The sequence below is a fragment of the Narcine bancroftii genome, chromosome 6 (genome assembly GCF_036971445.1).
Source record: "Narcine bancroftii isolate sNarBan1 chromosome 6, sNarBan1.hap1, whole genome shotgun sequence".
Taxonomy (NCBI): Eukaryota; Metazoa; Chordata; class Chondrichthyes; order Torpediniformes; family Narcinidae; genus Narcine; species Narcine bancroftii.
The window spans coordinates 32,029,529-32,051,138 of record NC_091474.1 but is presented as its reverse complement, the minus strand read 5'-3'; positions in this window follow the sequence as shown (position 1 = coordinate 32,051,138).

Here is a 21,610-nt window from a genome sequence, read left to right as displayed (position 1 = left end):
TGTAATTATCCTAGCAGAATATCGTTGGGATGTGGGAGGAAAGTAAAGCACCTGAGGGAAAGCCAACCAGTCACAGAAAACCTGCAACCTCCCCGTAAATATCTGTCAGCTCCCTGATGCATTGTGTTGTGGATGTTCGTGCTGATGTCAAACAGGGAATATCTGTGCCTTTTTACATATCCTGATTTAAACAATACGCATCCCTCCCAATAAATATGCTGCCGTTAAATGAATGTTTCTGTCAGACAGTGCAAAATGAATGTGCTAGAAGCTGAATACTGCCCCTTGCTTCATTCACATCTGACAGTAAATCCAACCGACAGGTCATCTGCTTCTATTTGAAGCTACATTCAGCCAGGAATCAAAGTTCAAATTTATTGTCAGAGTGCCTACATGACATCCCATACAACCATGAGTTTCTTTTTCCTGCGAGCCAGGCAGAATTTCTACTGATCGGTGGTGCAATAAAACTGTACCCAAGAAAAGATACGTATATAAAAGAGAGAAATATAAACAAGAAAGTGCAAACAAACTGTGTAATACATAAAATAAATATTCAATAAAAAATCATGTGCAATGTAAGAGTCTTTAAATGAGTCCCTAATTGAGTTTGTTGTTGAGGAGTCTGATGGTAGTGGGGTAGCATCTGTTCCTGAACCTGGTGGGGCAAGTCTTTTGGCACCTTTACCTCTTTCCTGATGGCAGCAGCGAGAACAGAGTGTGTGCTGGGTGGTGTGGATCCTTGATGATTACTGCTGCTCTCCAACAGCAGCACTCCATGTAGATTTTCTCCATGGTGGGGAGAGTTTTTCCTGTGATGTAATGGGTTGGGTTCACTAATTTTTGCAGGGCTTTTTGCTCAGAGGTATTGGTACCCCATACCTAACCGTATTGCAGCCAGTCAGCACACTTTCCCCTACATATCTGTGGAAGTTTGCCACATTTTCCATGAGTTCTGCAAACTCCTGTGGAAGTAAAGGTACTGATGTGCTTTCTTCATGATGACATTATTATGTTGGGTCCAGTAAAGGTTCTCCGAGATAATGACACCAGAAATTTAAATGTGCTCCCCCTCTCCACCTCTGCTCCTCCAATGATCACTGGATCGTACACCTCTGGGTTTCCCTTCCTGAAGTCCACAACCACCTCCTTGGTTTTGATGATACTGAGTGCGAGGTTGCTGCTAGTACACCATTCAGCCAAGTTTTCAATCTCCCTCCTTCATGCTGAATCATCAATCCCATTAAAACAATCCACTGCCGTGGTATCATCAAAAAATTTGTAGATGGTGTTATTGTCGTACCAAGCCACACAGTAAGAGGTGTAAAGTGAGTCGAGCAGGGGGCTAAAAAACCAGCTCTGTGGTGCACCACTTCTGAGGGAGATTGTGTAGGAGATACTTTGACGACAGAGAATTCTTCAAAATAATGATTCAAGAAGGACATGGACAGAAGCTGAGTGTTTTCTTATACATTTACAACAAAGAATTAAAAACTGCCCTGGGCTAACCAGATTGAACTTTTCACAAAAGACTATTTAGAAAACTTGCTCCTGCATAGGAGGTGGAATTTTCATTGTTCTTATTCAATCTGTTTATTAAATTCTTTTTCTTTGGCTTGGCTTCGCGGACGAAGATTTATGGAGGGGGTAAATGTCCACGTCAGCTGCAGGCTCGTTTGTGGCTGACAAGTCCGATGTGGGACAGGCAGACACGGTTGCAGCGGTTGCAGGGGAAAATTGGTTGGTTGGGGTTGGGTGTTGGGTTTTATTGAATATATTGAATTATATTGAATATATATGCAAGAGGAGAATCACATCATATTCAAGTGTATAAGAAAGAGAACATATTAGTATTTATTAACCATAAATTTGTCCTCCTCTTGTAAAACCAAAAGAAAAAAAAGAGATTTTAAAATTTTTTATCCAAAATTCCCTCTAACTAATTCAAAAAAAAAGAAAAAAAAAGGACTGGGCAGTCCATTCTGAGAGTAAAGTAGGAAAACAAAGGGTTTCCTGGTTAAAACCAAATTTACCATAAGGAACTAGGAGAGAATCCGATATAAAATTATGATTCCTAAACTACATGGAAATGTTGAATAAATGGTCGGCAAACTTTATCAAATGTCTGACTTCAAATTTTTCCCAAACTTAAACATGACATGACAGCAGAGAGCCATTGAAGTAATGGGTTCTGATCCTTCCATGTAAGTAATATGGCTTTTCTAGCCAATAATGTTGAAAAGGCAATTATTCACTGTGGAGAAACAGGCATATGCCCAGTCTCTGCTGGTATGATTGCAAAAATAGCTGTTAATAGATTTGTTTGTAATTCTACAATATATAATTGGTTACTTAACTTGCGACTGATATCCAATGATAAAATTAAAGGTACTTGGGAATTGGAATACTATCATTACAATTACAAGAAGGTTGTCTGAAAATCTGAGGTATAACCAGAAAATTTAAGGTCCCTGTGTTAAATGTGAAAGGATATGCATTTTTAACAGACTTAGACAGTATAGAAGGCTTTGTTGCTTGCATTCAAGTACAAACATCACCAGAACTTCTGATATTAAAATGGTGTCAGTTTTGGTAAGATGTGATGTATCAAAAGGCACGAAGAAGTTAAATCATGATCAATTCAGGGAAGATGAAACATATTATAACTGATCAGGGGTGACAAACTTGTAAGAGCCACAAGTGAAAAACTTCAGATGTTTGAGAGCCTCAAGATATGAAAAAATATAACATGTACATTTTCACTTTTACAAACCTATTTTAAAATTAGAAATACAGCACAGTAACAGGTCATTTTGTCCCGAGTCCATGCTACTCAATTTACACCCAATTAACCTACACCCCCAATGTACTTTGAAGCGTGGGAGGAAACCGAAGCTCCCAGGAAAAACCCTTGCAGACCCAGGGAGAACGTACAAATTCCTTACAGACAGTATGGGATTCAAATCCAAGTCCAGATCACCGGTGCTGTAAAGGTGTTGAGCTAACCGCTACGCCAATTGTGTCACACCCAAATATTATTAATTATTAAGAAATACATGTATGTAATAATATTTATTCATGTATGTAGTTTTTAAATGGCTAATTTGTATTAGTTTCAATAATCAAAAAGTATACACATGTTTTTTTTATCAAATATTTTCAAAATCCTGACTGATTTTCTGTGGAAATCTCTGCCCAAGGAAGCAGTAGAGCCTGCCTCATTAAATATATTTAAGATACAGTAAGATAGATTTTTTGCATCGTTGGAGAATTAAGAGTTATGGGGAAAAGGTGGAACTGAGTCCCCAACCAGATCAGCTGTGATCTCATTGAATGTGGGACAGGCTCGATGGGCCGGATGGATGGCCCCTGCTCCTGTTTCTGATGTGCTCTCTTCGGGAATGCTCCTCCCACTGGACTCTTCAGATACCTGCACCTTTGCAGCATCTACACAATGTGAGCACACGATATGGGAAGCAACCCTGTGCAAAGCTGCATCCTGTGGCAGGGTGAGGCCAGGGGGCTCACAGCTCTGCTCCTCCCCAACACCATTCCACCCTCTACTTCCCTCTTCCCAGTCACTGGCAGATGGGCGGAGCAGCTGCTGGGAACGGAGGCTTGGGTATGGAGCAGACTAATCATTAGAGCCTGGTCGGATACCACATTAACTTACAAATAAATTTACGGAAGCAATGAAATTGAATATTTTCAAATTGCATAAGTACCTTGATTCAAGGCGGAGGGGTATCAACTGTTAAAATATTATGGTTTTTCTCAGTCTTTCACTTTCCTGCAATAGAAATATACATATCTCTGTTGGAATCTCCTACTTTAAATGCTGAACAAGTGCTTATACCACCAGACTCATTTATAAAGGTCAGGTGGCTCATTTCTAGCTCATTAAAGTAATTAATTTTTATATTTGCAACTGGGCAACTAAATCTATGGTCAGCAGATTTATTATTCCAGCAAAAGTAGAAAATATAGCCTTTAACACTCACCATGAGAAATCGAAACCCAGGGTCTAATTTAAGAAAATTCTTTTTAAGATGCTTGTAAATTACACATTTCATTTTTTATCACAGATTGCATTGAGTGTTTGCGCTGGAAAGTCACCAAATAGAACAAGCTGATGAATAATAGCATCTGGACTGAAGCAAATTGAAGGGTCACCGCACTCTGGTCACGAAGACCTGACTTTCTTATCAACTCCATTTCTTTCACTACATATTACTGAACAGATGTGACACCTCTCAGTTTGAAAAATTAGAAGGATACAATCTTTTCAGAATCTTCTTCCTTCCCCTTTCAATGCCATCAAAAAAGCTACCCAAAGTCAAATGTTACAATTAAGACTGATTTCCGTGGTATCATTTCCACATGGATAGATAACACTTCTTCAATAACCACAAGCCAGTTCTGAAACTGCAGATGTGGAGAGTTTATCTAAGGGTGGTAAACAACAACAAAAAAAAGATTTTGAATTCAAGATAATGTTAAAGAAAATACATTGTACACTGTTAAAAAATGTCTGCCTGAGTGCTATTTTTTTTAGGGTACTTCATTGAAAATTAACTCTCACTCCTCAACAATGGCAGAATTGAACATTTTAGGAATCCAAAATTGATCCTAAAACTTGCTTCTGCTGAGGATGAAATCATTTTAATAATAAACACAAATAACAAAAATGTCTTGATGAATAATTACTCCTTGAGCTGCAGTATTCATTTATTTCAATCTGTTTTTTGGGAAGTACCTAATTGGGTATTTCAATTGTGGGGGGTGGGGGTAGGGGGGGAGGTGGGAGTGTGACGTTCTGGAATTTAAACCCTTTTCCAAATTATATAGTTTTTCAACTTAAAGAAATTCTGAGCATCCTAACTTTAAGTAACTAACATTGGTGGAGCTATATTTCTGTTAACACATCTTTGCAACTGATCAAACACTATTTTTAAAAATGATCACCATTCGCATCAACTACCACAATCTGTGGGGTTTATTTGATCATCTGGGCTTATCTTGGCTATTCCCATATTGTTAGGGGATTATATGAGCCCTTGGAGATGAACCTTGGGTGCCTATCTTTAAAGGAGGCTGATCTTGATTCCTTTTATGGAGGTTTCCAATCTATATGCTGCCCCCTGTTAAACAAGCTAGACATCTCTTGACCACCAGGAAGAAATTGTGCTGACATGCTTCCATCCCACAAATTTGTCAAGAACTCTGTCGGATTAGTTGCTGGTTGATTTCATCCATCTAGTGCAAAGATTGAACAGGTGTTTGCTCCTTTTACATCTAGTTCAACTTGCTGATATGTGCAGAGCAGTGGGCTAGTTAATGAAGAAGTTCTTGTTTATTTCATGTTTTTCAGCTATCAATTGCTCCTGTATATGGTAGATTAGGAGTATTTTCCCCTTGTAGTAGAGTATGATTAAGAAAATAAAGCAGAAGAAGGGTGGGAGGAAAGTGAGAGTGAAGCATTTTCGTTCTAAGCCTTGGCGTGGATAAGGCCAACAGAACAGGAACAATGTAATTTTAACTGAAATCTTCCAGAAGCTGCAGGTTCAACTTGTGTTGCAAAGTGACCATGGTGATTAGCTTTTATTTATCTGGTTACTTCAGGCTGGAAGCTGGCATTTAATGGCATTGTTTCCAGCTGTCTTTGAAAGACTGTCGATCTCTGTTCAGGGACAATCAAGTGAGGAATGCAGTTTTACTGTCATAACAGTCTTGCTCATCGTGCCCCACTTCATTCTCTGCAAATCTGTTTGTTAACATCACATTACCATCTTGGAACTACATGAGAACAGGAAAGAATTCCAAACTATCGGTTATCATTGACACTGAATAATGCAGCTTATTTCCTGTTGCCCTATTCTTGATGTCTACATTCAACTAGTCCACTGTGCCAACAAACTTTGAAAACTTCCCTCCTCAAGGCTTCCTTCAAAGTACAGGTCTGTATGAAAGTAATTCACCTCATGTCCAAACAAATATAACTTGTTGTCCATTATCAGATCCTAACTCCTCCAGGGAGCGCAAAGATCTAATTTAATTTTCAATTATATGTTTCAGAACTTAATATATAACTTCAGCTGCCCATTTAATCCAACAATACTGCAATGAGAAGTGAAAGGCTGTCATTACCTTGCTTACAAAAATTAATGCAACTGCTTCAAAATGGTCATGTCTAACAAGTTGTCTGATGCAGTTTTCAGATTTATTGTCAGAGTACATAACATGACATCACATACAACCCTGAGATTCCTTTTTCCTGTGGGTGCGGCAGAATGACCTAATTGGAAGTGCAAAAATGAACTGCACACAGCGTGAACGATCAAAAGAACTGTAAACAGATAGCGAATGCAAACAAACTGACTATGCAATACAGGGAGAGCAAAGAAAATCAATAAAGTGCACAAGTAAGAGTCCTTAAATGAGTCCGTGATTGAGTTTGTCGTTAAAGAGTCTGATGGTAGAGAGGTAGCAGCTGTTCCTGAACATGGTGGTGTGAGTCTTGTGGCACCGAGACCTCTTTCCTGATGGCAGAAGCGAGAACAGAGCGTGTGCAGGGTGGCGAGGGTTTTGCTGATTGCTGCTGCCCTCCGACAGTAGTGTTCCATGTAGATGTACTCAGTAGTGGGGAGAGTTTTGTCTGCCATGTCCTGGGCTGCGTCCACAACCTTTTGGAAGGTTTTACACTCAGTGGTGTTGGTGTTCCCATGCCAGACCATGATGCAGCAGGTCAGCTCACTTTCCACCACACATCTGTAGAAATTTGCCAGGGTTTCTGGTGTCATACCAACCCTCCGCAAACTTTTGGGGAAGTGGAGGGACTCTCATGCTTTCTTAATGATGCCATTGGTGTGTTGGGTCCAGGAAAGATCCTCCAAGATAGTGACTCCCAAGAACCTAAATGTGCTCATCTCTCAATGATCACTGGATTGTATACCTCTGGCTTTCCTTTCCTGAAGTCAACAATCAGCTCCTTAGTTTTGGTGACATTAAGTACAAGGTTGTTGTTGATGCACCATTCAGCCATTTTCAGTCCCCATCCTTTATACAACCCATTATCAAGTACCGTTGGCAAATTTGTAAATGCTGTTATTGTCATACCCAGCTACACAGTCATAGGTGTAAAGTTAGCAGAGCAGGGGGATAAGAACACAATCCTGTGGTGCTCCGGTATTGACGGAGGTTGTGGAGGAGAAGTTTTTATCACTGATCGTGGTCTGGATGTGAGGAAATCCATGATCCAATTGTGCATTGGGGTGTAAACTCCCTGGCTTTGGAGTTTGCAGGTCATTTATGAGAGGTGATAGAGTAACATGCTGAACTGTATCCTGATGTCTCCATCTTTGCTGTCCAGATGTTCCAGGGCTTTGTGTAGGACCAGTGAGATGCTGTGATAGACAAAATGGAATGGATCAATGTCACTGCTTAGACAGGAACTGATCTGCTTCATCACTAACCTTTCAAAACAATTCATTACTGTTGATGTAAGTGCTACAGGTTAATAGTTGTTCAGGCAGGTTACAGCATTCTTCTTGGGCCTGTTTGAAACATGTGGGTACCATGCCCTGCTGGAGTGAGATATTGAAGATATCCATGACTACCTCTGTAAGGTGATCAGCACAGATCTTTAGTACTCAGCCAAGAACTCCATCCAGGCCAGATGCTTTCCTCAGATTCACTCTCCTGAAGGCAGGAGACCAAAAATGACAATGTTCATTTTGCCTCCACAGATGTTAAATGACCCATTAATTTCCAACAGCAGATCATATTTTTTACTATAAATTCCAACATGCAGTCTCTCCTGGTACCTAATTTCAAACAAACTAACAATGTCATCTAATTCCTATACAACATCAGGAAAATGAACAAAGTTAATTGAATTGTTTCTTGCAATAGACTATATTATAATGCTAAAGATAAATCATCTAAAATGCACCCATTTAGAACATTGGGATAATCCTTTACATCACAACTTCATGTAAACCATGTGAGTGGACAAATCTTCCTTTTGGGGACAATGTCTGAGTTGATTCATGCAGGATCACATCTTGATATGTTACGTGAACAACTTTGGTATCTGTGAACAGAAAATCTGCATTAATATCCCTGGCCTAAAGATTTCCTGCAGTAATAAATTCAACAGTGATTATGGGCCATTGCGTTTGGGCTGTGGAAGGTTAATGTACCAATGAAAGGAGTGTCAACAACTTCCCTCATACCCAAAGAAAAGATAAAGAGAGAAACCATTGGATCTGACTGATCTATCAATACATGGAGCATGCACTGCTAATCCCCAACAGTAACCTGGCCAGCCATATGGATGCTTTCCAAGATTCCTCTGGCAATCTATTTACCTTCAGAGATTTGTCTAAGTAGGTCATTGGCTGCTATGTGCTAAGAATAGGTGATCAATTTTTTTTATTGTCAGAATCCTCACCCATAATGGAACAACGTGCTTCTGTGTCAATCCACAATACAAGCAATTTGTTGTTAATCAGCACTTTGAATTTAAATTCTTCTTGTTTATCACCATAGTTGCACATGGGCTTACTAGTGCACAATTCAAATTGGACAGTCTGCTATAATTTCAGTGCCAGCCTAAGGAATTGGCTTGCCTGTAGGAAACAGAGGGTTGTAGTGGAGGGCTGTGACTAGTGATATCCCACAAAGATTGGTTCTGGAACCCCTGCTTTTCATGATTTTTATCAGTGGCTTGGATGAGGGGGTAGAAGGATGGGTTAGCAAATTTGCAGATGACACAAAGGTTGGTGGTCTTGTGGATAGTGTAGAGAATTGTAGAAGATTGCAGAGGAACATTGATAGGATACAGAGCTGGGTTGAGAAGTGGCAGATGGAGTTCAGTCCAGGGAAGTGTGAGGTAGTACACTTTGGAAGGACAAACTCCAAGGCAGAGTACAAATTTAATGGCAGGATTCTTAGTAGTGTGGAAGAGCAGAGGAATCTGGGGGTCCATGTCTATAATTCCCTGAAAGTTGACTCACAGGCAGGCAGGGTAGTTAAGAAAGCTTATGGGGTGTTAGCTTTCATAAATTGAGGGATTGAGTTTAAGAGCCGCAAGGTAATTTTGCACCTCTACAAAGCTCTGATCAGACCACATTTAGAGTATTGTCTTCAGTTCTAGTTGCCTCATTTTAGGAAAGACGTGGAAGCACTGGAAAGGGTGCAGAGGAGATTTACCAGGAAGCTACCTGGTTTAGAGAGTATGCATTATGAGCAGAGATTAAGAGAGCTAGGGCTTTATTCTTTAGAGAGAAGGAGGATGAGAGGAGACATGATAGAGGTATATGAGATATTAAAAGGAATAGATAGAGTGGGCAGCCTGTGCCTCCTTCCCAGGGAACCATTGATCAATATAAGAGGGCATGGCTTTAAGGTAATGGTGGAAAGTTAAAGGGAGACATTAGAGGAAGGTTTATACCCAGAGAGTGGTTGGTGTGTGGAATGCACTACCTAGGTCAATGGTGGATGCTACTAGACAAGCACATGGATGAATTTAAAGTGCAGGGTTATGTGGGAGTGTGGTGAATGTCTCCCAAGCTGCCTGTCTCCCCTCTAGCGAGCCTTGATGTTCTAACATTGGCTGTGCATTATCTCTACTGTTGAGGACACTTCCCTTGGGTATAACTGTGTATGCACCTATTGTTTTTCATTATTGTATCATGAGTTTCTGCTAATAAAAGCCATGATTATTGTTTGACCACATCATCTTTGTCTACTTCATCAACTGGGACTTCAGCGAGGCAGGGTCTAAAGGATGGCACAACATTGTGGGCTGAAAGGCCTGTACTGTGCTGTACTATTCTATATTCTATGTTCCATTATTCTCCTCTCTGGGGAGGAAACACTTGCTGAGGAGGATATTTGGCTCATCAGATCTGTATTGCCCCTCTGCCAAAGAATCCCATTGGTCCCTTTCATCTGCTTATTTCCCTGTACAATTGTAATTTATCCACATTCACCTGCCCATCAACTCCCAATTGATTCTCCTAGCCACTTACCTACATTAGCAGTAACTCAGATTTTTTAATTTAACCTTTCGGTGCTTCTATGGGATGCGGAGGGAAACCAGAGCACCGGACTGAAACCCATGCAATTACAATATTAGCATGCAAACTCCACACAGACAAAATGAGAAGTGCTGGAGCTGTGTGGCTGCAGCACCAACTGCTGCGTCACTGTACCACTCCTCACAGCAAGTGTGGGGTTGGTAGCTCTGATCTTTGTATTTGCAGTCTGTTGCCCATATGCCTTTCCTTTTGGTACATATAACATTTTGCCTCATTGAAGAAAGAAGCAGATGGGGAATGGCTTCTGTTTCATTGCCGAAGAGGATCTGTACTATTTACACTTACTTTGTGTTAAACCTGATTCTGAAATGAAACCTCTGTTCCATTTGGCTCTCGTCTAGCAATATGTTTGTGTCTGTCAATGGACAGGATTGATTTTCCTTACTTGATATCTGATGAGCAAATGTCAAGTTTTCTGGTGGGCTGCTGCATGCAGCACAATGTCATGATCCTAAGAATATGGACCACCCCAACTGCTGTAACACAAGCAGCTGAAGAACAGTGAAAGAGTATCCAGCCAATGTAGATAGTCACTCTGCTCCCAGGCTGGTGGCAAAGAACCCACCAATGTGAGTTAAAAACCACTTCAATTCCCATTCATTTCCAATCCCCAAACGTGTCTTTATCATTGATTAGCAGGACATCACCTTGACCTCAAGTAAACGTTCTGAGCCAGGAAGATTCAATATTATCAGCACCTACCAGGGGCCACCAGTTTAACAGCTGGAAGGCCAGTGTTAGTCAAAGGTCCAAATAATCTGATGAGGGGATGATAGTTCATTGCTGTAAGCCCTTTCAGGATCCTTTGTGCACAGTAATCTGTGGAATCAGAAATTTGAGTTTTCCTTGCGGCCATCTCATTCTGGGCATCAATCCACTAGGCTCCTTTGGCTTACATTGCAACAGAAGAGGTAGCATTGGCATTCAGGTGCAGGATGACAGTTGGGTCTACAAGTATGGAAGCAGCGTTGGCCACCACTGGGTCACAATCTGCATTAAATGGTTATGCAATGGTTTAGTTGCTGGACAATCAACCAGTACTCAGCCAGTCACTCAGAGAAAAGAATTTGAAACTCACCATGGAAGTTGGAGAATTTAAATAGTTGCAAGTAAATATTTTTTATATATCCTTGTACAGTTGCCTATATATCACTCCAGATCTCACAAGATGTTTAATTCTTAACTGACTCCTTTGTTCCTTTAGGCCAATTAGAGACAGATGACAAATACTGTTGTTGCAAGAATCTGTAAAAGAATAGAAAAACTCTGTCTACTTCAAGCCAAATGCATGGATGTTCCTAACAATACATTAAACATTTTTATGAATCAATGTTCATCTGATACCTTCTTACTAACCAGCAATATGATACCACAGCAAAAATGTTCCCTTTACACTAGATCCAGGCCACTTGTGTTTGAGATGTCAAAATCTGAGGTATTGTCTCCTTTTAGTCATATTCAACAGGCACTTTGTTAGTTGATAATTTAATCTGGTTTCTGCATTAAGGAAATCAAGGACCTGTGATTGTGTCTTCTCATTATAGTTATGGAACCAGAGAACCATAGAACATTACAGTACAAAAAAAACAGATGCCTGCGCCTTTCTAGTTTGTGCCAAGCTATTATTCTGCCTTGTCCCACTGACATGCACTCAGTCCATATCTCTCCATTCCTGCACCTGTCCAAATTTTTCTTAAATTTTAAAACTGAACCCACATTCACCAGTTCATCTGGCAGCTCATTCCACTCCTCCACCACTCTCGGTGTAAAAGAATACCCCCAAATGTTCCTCCTAAACTTCTCTCCTTTCACCTTTAACCCATGTCCTCTGATCTGCATCTCACCTAACCTCAGTGGAAAAAGCTGCTTGCATTTACTCTATCTATACCCTTCATAATTTTGTGTGCCTCTATCAAATCTCCTCTCATTCTTCTACACTCCAAGGAATAAAAATCTGAACCTGTTTAACCTTTCCCTGTAATTCAGTTCCTCCAGTCCCAGCAACATCCGAGTAAATATTCTTTGCTCTCTTTCAATTTTATTAATATTTTTCCTGTAGTTAGGTGACCAAAACTGCATGCAATACTCCAAATTTGGACTCACCAATGTCTTATACAACTTAACCATATCATTCCCAAATCCTGCTCTCAAAACTTTGAATAAGAAGGCCAATGTGTCAGAAGCTCTCTTTACAACTCCATCTACCTGCGACGCTACTTTCAGGGAATTATGTATCTGTATTTCCAGATCTCTGTGTTCTACTGCACTCCTCTGTGCCCTACCATTTACCATGTGTGTCCTACTTTGGTTTGTCTTCCAAAATGCAACACCTCATATAAAATTCCATCTGCCATTTTTCATCCCATTATTCCAGCTGGTCCAGATCCCTCTACAAGCTTTCACACTGTCCACTACACCTCCAATCTTTGTGCCACCTGAAACCCTGTGCTGCAGTTTACCACATTATCATCTATATCATTGATATTGATGACAAACAACAATGAACTCAGCACCAATCCCTGAGACCCACCACGAGTCACAGGACTTCAGTCAGAGAGGTAATCATTCACTACCACTTTTTGGCTTCTCCCATAAAGCCAATGTTGAATCCAGTTTACCATCTCAGCATGAATGCCAAGCCACTGAATGCTCATGTGGAACCTTGTCAAAAGCCTGACTAAAGTCCATATGGACAGCATCCACAGCCTTTCCTTCATCACCTTGCCTGGTAATCTCTTTGAAAAACTATTTGTCCAACACAACCTATGATGCACCAAGCCATTTTGAATATCCCAAATCAGTCCTTGACTATCCAATTACTTGTCTATCCAATCTCTTAGAGGACTTTCCAATAACTTATTTACTGTTAATGTCAGGCTCACCAGCCTATAATTTCCAGGGCTATGTTTGGAGCCTTTTTTTGAACAAAGGAACAATATGAACTACCCTCCAATCCTCCGGCACCTCCCTTTGGCTGACATTTGCTAGGGCCCCTGTAATTTCTACACTAGCTTCCCTCAAGGTCCGTGGGAATACCTTGTCAGGCCCTGGGGATTTATCCCTTATTGACTTTAAGACAGCAAGCAACACCTCCACTTTGATCTGTATAGTTTCCATTTCCTCACGGTTTGTTTACCTCACTTCCCTAGACTTTGTGCTAATTTCCTGAATAAATACAGATGCAAAAAAAAAACAATTTAAGATCTCCCCCATCTCTTCTAACTCCAAACATAGCCAACAACTCTGATCTTCAAAAGCACCAATTTTGTCCCTTACTATATTTTTGTTCTTAATATACCTGCAGAAGCCCTTAAGATTTTCCTTCACCATGTTTTCTTTTAGCTCTCCCGATTTCCTTAAGTTTTTCTTTCCATTTTTTAATGCACCTCAAGTATTGCATTTGCTCCTTGTTGCTGATACCTGCTATACATACCCCTCTTCTTTACCAGGTCCCCAATATCCCTTGAAAACCTGGTTCTTTATGTCTGTTAACTTTGCCTTTAATCCTTATGGGAACATACAAATGTTGTTCTCTCAAAATTTCACCATTGAAGTCCTTCCACTTACTGAGCACATCCTTTGTCAGAAAACAACCGAGCCAAATCTATGCTTTCTAGATCCATTCTCATTTGCTCAAAAATGGTTTTTCGTCAATTTAGAAAATCAGGTTCTTCATGTCTGTTAACTTTGCCTTTAATCCTTACAGGAATATACAAATGTTGTACTCTCAAAATTTCACCATTGAAGTCCTTCCACTTACTGAACACATCCTTTGTCAGAAAACAACCTAGCCAAATCCATGCTTTCTAGATCCATTCTCATTTGCTCAAAATTGGTTTTTCGTCAATTTAGAATTTCAGCCTGAGGCCCAGACCTATACCTATCCATAATTAATGAAACTCATGGCATTATGATCACTGGACTTCAAAGTGTTCCCCTGCACCTAATTCTGTCACCTGTCCTGTCTTGTTCCCTAATAGGAAATCCAGTATTGCACTAACTCTCGTCGGTATCTCTATATATTGATTTAGAAAACTTTTCTGAACACCTTTGACATTCTACAAGCCATCCAGCCCTTTTACAGTATGAGAGTCCCAGATGAAATGTGGAAAGTTAAAAAAAAATCACCTATTATCACAACTTTATGTTTCTTGCAGCTGTCTGCTACCTCTGCAGGTTTGCTCTTCCTCTTCTTGTTGACTATTGGGATGGTCTATAATACAACCCCATTAATGTGATCATACTTTTCTCATTCCACAGCTCCACCCATATAGATTCAGTAGTCTATCCTGTCTGAGCACAGCTTTGATACTTTCCCTCACAAGCAATGCTACTCCTCCCCCTTTCATCTATCCTGCTCTCAAGCGTCTGAAACAACGGAACCCTGAAACATTGAGCTGCCTGTCCTGCCCCTCCTGCAACCAAGTTTGATTTAAGGTCACAATGTCATAATTCCATGTGCCAATCCATGCTCTGAGCTCATATGTCTTTCCTGTAATACTCCTTGCATTGAAATTAGATGCACCTGCAAACATTATGTTCAGCATGCATAACCCTTTGATTTCTTTCTTTATATGCAGTCTTAACATCATCTTTTTCTTCCTCCGCCCACTATCTGCTCAAGCATTCTGGTTTTTATCCCCTTGCAAATCTAATTTAACCCCTGGAGCAGCATAAGCAAACCTTCCTGCTATGCTTTCCTTGCATAATCACATGACAGCCTAAGGTGTCTAAAATAAATAAAAGGGTCAAAGGGAATTCCTGATGCTAAGAAAGTGGTAGGTAAGATCTGACGGTTTCCACAATCTGCACCTGGTAAATTGGAGTTTAGTATTTAAGGAGGGAAAGGTTGGATAGTGAGAATTAAGCAGGATTTCAGCTCAGCCAATGGTCACCGTCTTACCAAAAAGTCCCAGTGACTGCAACCATCTCCTCTTCCTCAGGGTACATACAGATATATATTTCTCCCTGTGGTAATTTGCTGCTGTTCTCAACTATTCATTTATTCAGCATCTTTCTCTGTATGAGAAGGAATGGTGTGAGTGATGATTGGTCATGTTGGAAATCTGTTGAAAATCCATGTCCCGCTCATCAGGGTGTGTTGTGTATTGTGCCATTCTTTACCATTTTAGGTTAGCTTCCTTTGTCAAAGACTTCCAGCACCTCTTCCAGACACAATTTACTGCCTCTTTATGAGAAGCATTGGCTGGACATTGCCATTCTTGTCACAAACAGGCATCCCAAAGCTGACATGTTACCTGCATTCCACAAAATGGAAAGAGAATGGAAGTTCCCTCCCTTTCTCGGCTGAATATCTTCCCTTTCATCAACACCACAGATTATTGGCTTATTGCCTTTGGTTCTCCATAAAAAATTCCAATCTTACAACAATCGTTACACTTCAAAAGTATATCTTTGTTAATCCTCCTGAGGTAGTGAAAGATGCTATCATGTTTTTCTTTCATTAAGCGGCAGTATATTTGTACATCTGATGAAAATATTTAATCACTGATAAACTGGTTCAGGCAAGATTCAAAGTATGTTTCTATGATGTATAATTTGGGTGTAACTAAGTGGAAAATCTGTTGTTTTGACTGACAGCTTGCATGAAGTATGATGCAGATCACTAAAGTTGTTTACAGACAAGGTTAGGCAGGTTTGGAAAAGTTCTCTGTGACTGATTTGACTAATTTAACTAATTTAATTCTGGGGTGTGTTGATATAAGTAACAGGGCATTTTAGAAATAAATTAAGATGATATGTAATGAGTAGATTGTGTTTGGGTGGTATGGACAGTATGTAATTAAATGTAATTAAAACATGAACTTACGCTCCAACTTTTTCTCAATGCGTGGCTTAACACTGATCTAGCAATCTAGAAGTCTGGACAAAAACCCAAGCCTTATGTGTTCATATCTTACCATAGCAATTTGTAGCCTTACCATATACATAACCCAATGCCCATGTCTAAAACATTCTCTCTACTTGATCCATCATCGAGGCTGGAGATTTCAGATTTCAGATTTATTGTCAGAGTACATACATGACATCACATACAATCCTGAGATTCTTTTTCCTGTGGACGCACCAGTATTACCATTAATTGGTAGTGCAATAAAAACTGTACACAGCATATACATGTAAACAAATAAAGAACTGTAAACAAATAACGAATGTAAACAAACTGTCAGTGAAAGACAGAGAGAATAAAAAAGAAAATCAATAAAGTGCACAAGTAAGACTCTGATTGAGTTTGTCATTGAGGGGTCTGATGATGGAGGGGTATCAGCTGTTTCTGAACCTGGTGGTGTGAGTTTTGTGGTACCTAGACCTCTTTCCTGACATCATGCTTGATGCATTGTGTAGTTCAATTGGTTGGACAAGTCTTGACATGTCACAGAATGTGCATGCAAGTAGAATAATCAAGAACGAAAGAAATATGAGTGACTGATGAACAAAAAGTTGGCATAATCTCACAAATGTTATAACTGTTAAAATGAATTGTAATAAAATAATTTAAGAAACTGAAAATTAAGAGTAACTATTGGGTTGTATTTGTTTTGATTCTCAGGATAATATTCAAGATAAAGACACAAGAGATTATAGAGGATGGAATATAGAATAAAAAAAAACAAACTGCCCTAAGGAGTGAAACAAGAAAGTCTGGAGATGCTGTGGTCGGAGTTAATGCACAAAAATGGTGGAGAAATTCAGCAGGTCCCACAGCAGGTCATAGGAGGCAAAGAGAAATAACCAATATTTCTGACCCGAGTCCTTCATCACGATAGGAGCAAAAAGCAGGCAGGTACCTTGATAAAAAGGGTGGGGAAAGGAGGGAAGATAGGGCAGGGGGAGGAGTACAGGTGAACAGCCAAGAGGCCACAGGTGGACATGATTTACCACCCTACTCCCATGCCGACAAGTCTGTCCATGAACTTAAGCACTGCCAAACTGAGACCACCTGCAGATTAGAGAAAGAACTCTTCATATTCATATGGGTACCCCCATAATCAATAATCCCTAACCAGATGGAATTGACATCGACTTTGGTTTTTGTTACCCTATCCCCCCCATCTCTCTCTTTCCCTTTCGCTTTGTCTCTTTTCTTCTGGGTCTGCATTCACAGAGCTACCCCCCACCCTGATCAACTATCAGCTTTTCTCTGCTGCCTTCCAATCCATGTCCATCTATGGCCTCTTGGCCTGTGCTCCTTCCCTACCCCTTCTTCCCTCCTCCTCACAACTTTTTTTTATTCTGTCATCTGCTGCTTTTTGCTCATACCTTGAAGAAGGGCCCAGCCCCAAAACGTGCCTCCTATGGAAGCTGCAAGACCTGGTGTTTTTCCAGCATTTTTGTGTTTTAACAAAAAAACTGTCCCAATACAGGATCTCAACCAAAATATTGAATATTCCTCTGACTATATCAATATTTCCTGACCCACTGAGTTCCTCCAGTAGTTTGCTTTTTGCTTGAGGTAGAATGCAGATTTTGGGTTCACATGACATAGAGACATCTTGGGGTAAGAAAGGGTTATTGATTATGATTAACTGGACATAATGAGAATAAAATAACGATTGACGTGCTGTTCTTTTGTTCAGTCCAGAATATGACTTAATTATGATTTGTTGCAGAAAACTAATGGAGCTACATAAATGTCGATAGACAGCATCAAATTGCAGTTTAAGATCATGTTTTCTTTTCTTTTCCAATCTTTGTATTATTATTATAATTTATAAACACATACAGTTCAAAGAGATATGAAAAATACATAGTAAATAACGAATTAATACAGAGATATTAAACAATAATATTGCAGAATAAAAATATATCATAAAAAAAATTTAGATCAGTTTAGAGTATGAACTATCTCTAAAAAAAGATATAATTAATAAAAATATATATAAAAAAAGAGAGAAAAAAAAACCCCAAAAAGGAAGAAAAAACAAATCTGAATTAAAAACTTTAAAAAAAAACCTACCGATATAGCTAAACCACGCCGATCACTCCGATCTCATCTAACAGCCCAATTATCATACATAATCATAAAAAAAACAGAGCCAGATCAACTCACCACAAATGAAAATATTAAATAAATGGTCGCCAGGTTAACTCAAACTTAGAAGGGGATTCATAGACAGAGTTTCTAATTTTCTCTAAATTTAAACATAGTATAGTCTGGGTAAACCATTGGAAAACAGTGGGAGGATTAACCTCTTTCCAATTCAATAGTATAGATCTTCTAGCCATTAGTATAAGAAAAGCAATCATACGATCTGCAAGAAGAAATAAATAAGTCAAATCTATCATAGGTAATCTAAAAATTGCAGTAATGGGATGTGGTTGTAAATCAATATTCAAAACAGTAGATATAATGGAAAAAATTTCCTTCCAATAATTCTGTAAAGAGGGACAGGACCAAAACATATGTGTAAGGGAAGCTATTTCCAATTGACATTTATCACATATAGGATTGATATGAAAATAAAAACGATGGAGTTTATCTTTAGACATTTGAACTCTATGAACAACTTTAAACTGTATCAGTGAATGTTTTGCACATAGAGAAGAGGAGTTTACCAGTCGCAGAATTTTATTCCAATTTTCATTGGAAATATGAAGGTTGAGTTCTCTTTCCCAATCATTTTTAAACTTTCCAAAAGTCCCAGAATTTATTTTTGTAATTATATTATATAATTTAGATATCACACCTTTTGGAGGGAATTTTGAATATAGTATATCCTCTAAAACAGTCGTAGTCTCCCGATTGGGAAAAGAGGGTAAAGTCGAAACTAAGAAACTCCTAATCTCCAAATATCGAAAGAAATAAGATCTAGGTAAATCATATTTCATGGATAATTGTTCAAATGACATGAAAGAGTTATCCAAGAATAAATCCGAAAAGCATGTTATACCTTTAACTTTCCAGAGTAAATAAGCTTGATCAATTAGAGAGGGATGAAAAAAGAAATTTAGTACAATAGGGGTTTCCAAGATAAAATGACTTAGGCCAAAAAATCTCCGGAATTGAAACCATATACGTAGTGTATGTTTAACCATTGGATTATCAATTAGTTTATATAGTTTAGTAAGAGTAAAAGGGAGAGCAGCTCCCAAAATAGAACTAATTGAGAAATTTTGTACCAGTTTAATTTCTAAATTTACCCAATGGGGATTTAGAGATAATTCTGAATAATTCAACCAATACCTTAAGTAACTAATATTAATTGCCCAATAATAACTTCTAAAGTTAGGTAATGCCAATCCTCCCAAGATCATGTTTTAATTGTATTTTGTTACATATAGCACTGAAAACAACTTCTCCTGACATTCTTGTTAAGGGGTCCCTAAACTTGCAAGTCTCTTGGATTTTCAATATAAACAAGGGATAAACATTCCTCCTAAACAATCTACTCATTACATATCATCTTAATTCATGTTAAAATTTAGATATGTTCTGGATGAAGATGAAAATGCAGAAGTAGAATGAATGTTAAAACAGAATATTTTTGATTACAGTTGGCAGGCAAGAGAGTGAGTAACATAATGTTTTGATTAAAGATTGGCCGAACTGTAAGTGGGGTGGATATCACTACTGAACAAAGACTGGGGGGGGGGGAAAGTTACATCATTAGATTGTTGTACATATACTGGAATCATCTATCTCTTGGAGATGGATTATATTTCTTCCTTAGATAATCCTTAATTTCCCATGGACCTGGGTTGTACTATAACTTCATGTTGCAATGGGAGCAGGGACACAGTATGCAGCGGAGTATTGTTCTCCAGCATTGAAATCAACGCTGGACAAGTTTATGTCCTTGTCAGATCATTGAAGAAAAGAACACTGGTGTAATCACTTGCCCCTTGCTGTAAAATTCCTTTAGGAGTTAGCTTTAAGGAGGATTGGAGAATATGGGCATCTGCAAAAGTTTGGAAAGAAAACTACTATAGATATAGTTCTGATTCCAAAAACTATTTCACATAATTTTCTAAACCACTTTCCAGCTCAACTTCTGTGAAGAAGGCCATTCAAGGGATCACTCATGAAAGGAGCTGTGAGGCTGCAACGGTTATTGCCACATTTTCCTGTCAACTGTCTAGACCTCATCTAAAGCAATTGTGTTTTCATATTGGTTCATTGGTTTCCAGGAAACTGAGAAATCTATGCACATGCAGATGAAGTTGTTAATACTGTTCTCAATGAACAATTACAATATTGTAATTGCCTGCCTATTCTTCCCAAAAGGGTTCCCTCAAGCAGCTCCCTGCATCTGAATTGAATGCAGAAGCTGGAGAATTTTCTCTCTCATTTGCATCCAAACCTCCAACAACTTGCTTTCTCTCATGGTGGACAGATCAGGGTTGTCAAGCACCTTACATTCTGTGTGGTTGCAAGTGTTCACTAAGTGATGACAACCAATTTAAAATCTATAAAATTCCAGAACAAAGTATCTTCAAGTAAAATACAAAAAAAATGTGTCGAGATATTTTTAGGTTTTACAGTTGGAATCTGGATGAATGTTGGACCACCATAACAAATCTAAACTGATTTCTATTTCTAAGAGAGTGTTACATACTGAAATATTTTGATTCAATAATATTAATTTCTTATTGTATTTTCTGATTTGTTTTCTTTGATTTTTCATGAATTATACACTCTAATATACAAAAATGCACATTTGGATGAAATGTTATACTTATTAGTGTTATTGTTAGTGTCATTGTTAAGCACATAGGTTCTTACATCTTACAGGTACCAAAAAGCAAATGCTTGTATTTATCATACAAAATAATGGATGATGGGAAATGAGTGCAAGCATGAATCAAAGTCAGTGTGGGGCAATGCAAAGATTTAGAATTTACCTTAATTTTTTTTTTGTATTTTGATTGCTTGATGAATTTGGAAATGAATAGCTATTCACTCACATTGCCTTTTGACGGCAGACCCAAATAGTTGCCTGTCAGGATGCACGAGTTGGATTACTGCATTTTACCAACAGTTAAACTCTTAGATTATAAAATTGATGAATACTACTAGTTAAGATTGAGTTGACAACATCAGAGTGTATCCTGCAGAAAGGAGGTTGATTTACTGTGGGACTGAAAAGGCAAAGTTGTGCATAATTACCACACAAATTTGTTAAGTAAGAATAAAAATGAAAATGTCCTTTTCCTGAGTGCAGTACGTTTGATATTAAAACTTGTAAGGTAATCTTAAAATGTCTGTAAATATGGTTTATATCATGGGATTAGAACCTGATTTTAATTTAGAGTTAAAGTAGAAATGGATTATTAAATTTTCATGAATAGAGTGATCATAAAGTGGAAATTAGAAGTATTGTCTATGAACATACTTCATCGGAGTGTGACTTGATGTCAAGATCATTTTTTTCATTACCTGTATGTAGCCATTATGCTGTATCCTAATGGCATAACTTAATCATGAGAAATACTATATTGTACAAGGACTGCAGTATGAATGATCTTGACAGATGGGGTTTACTGTA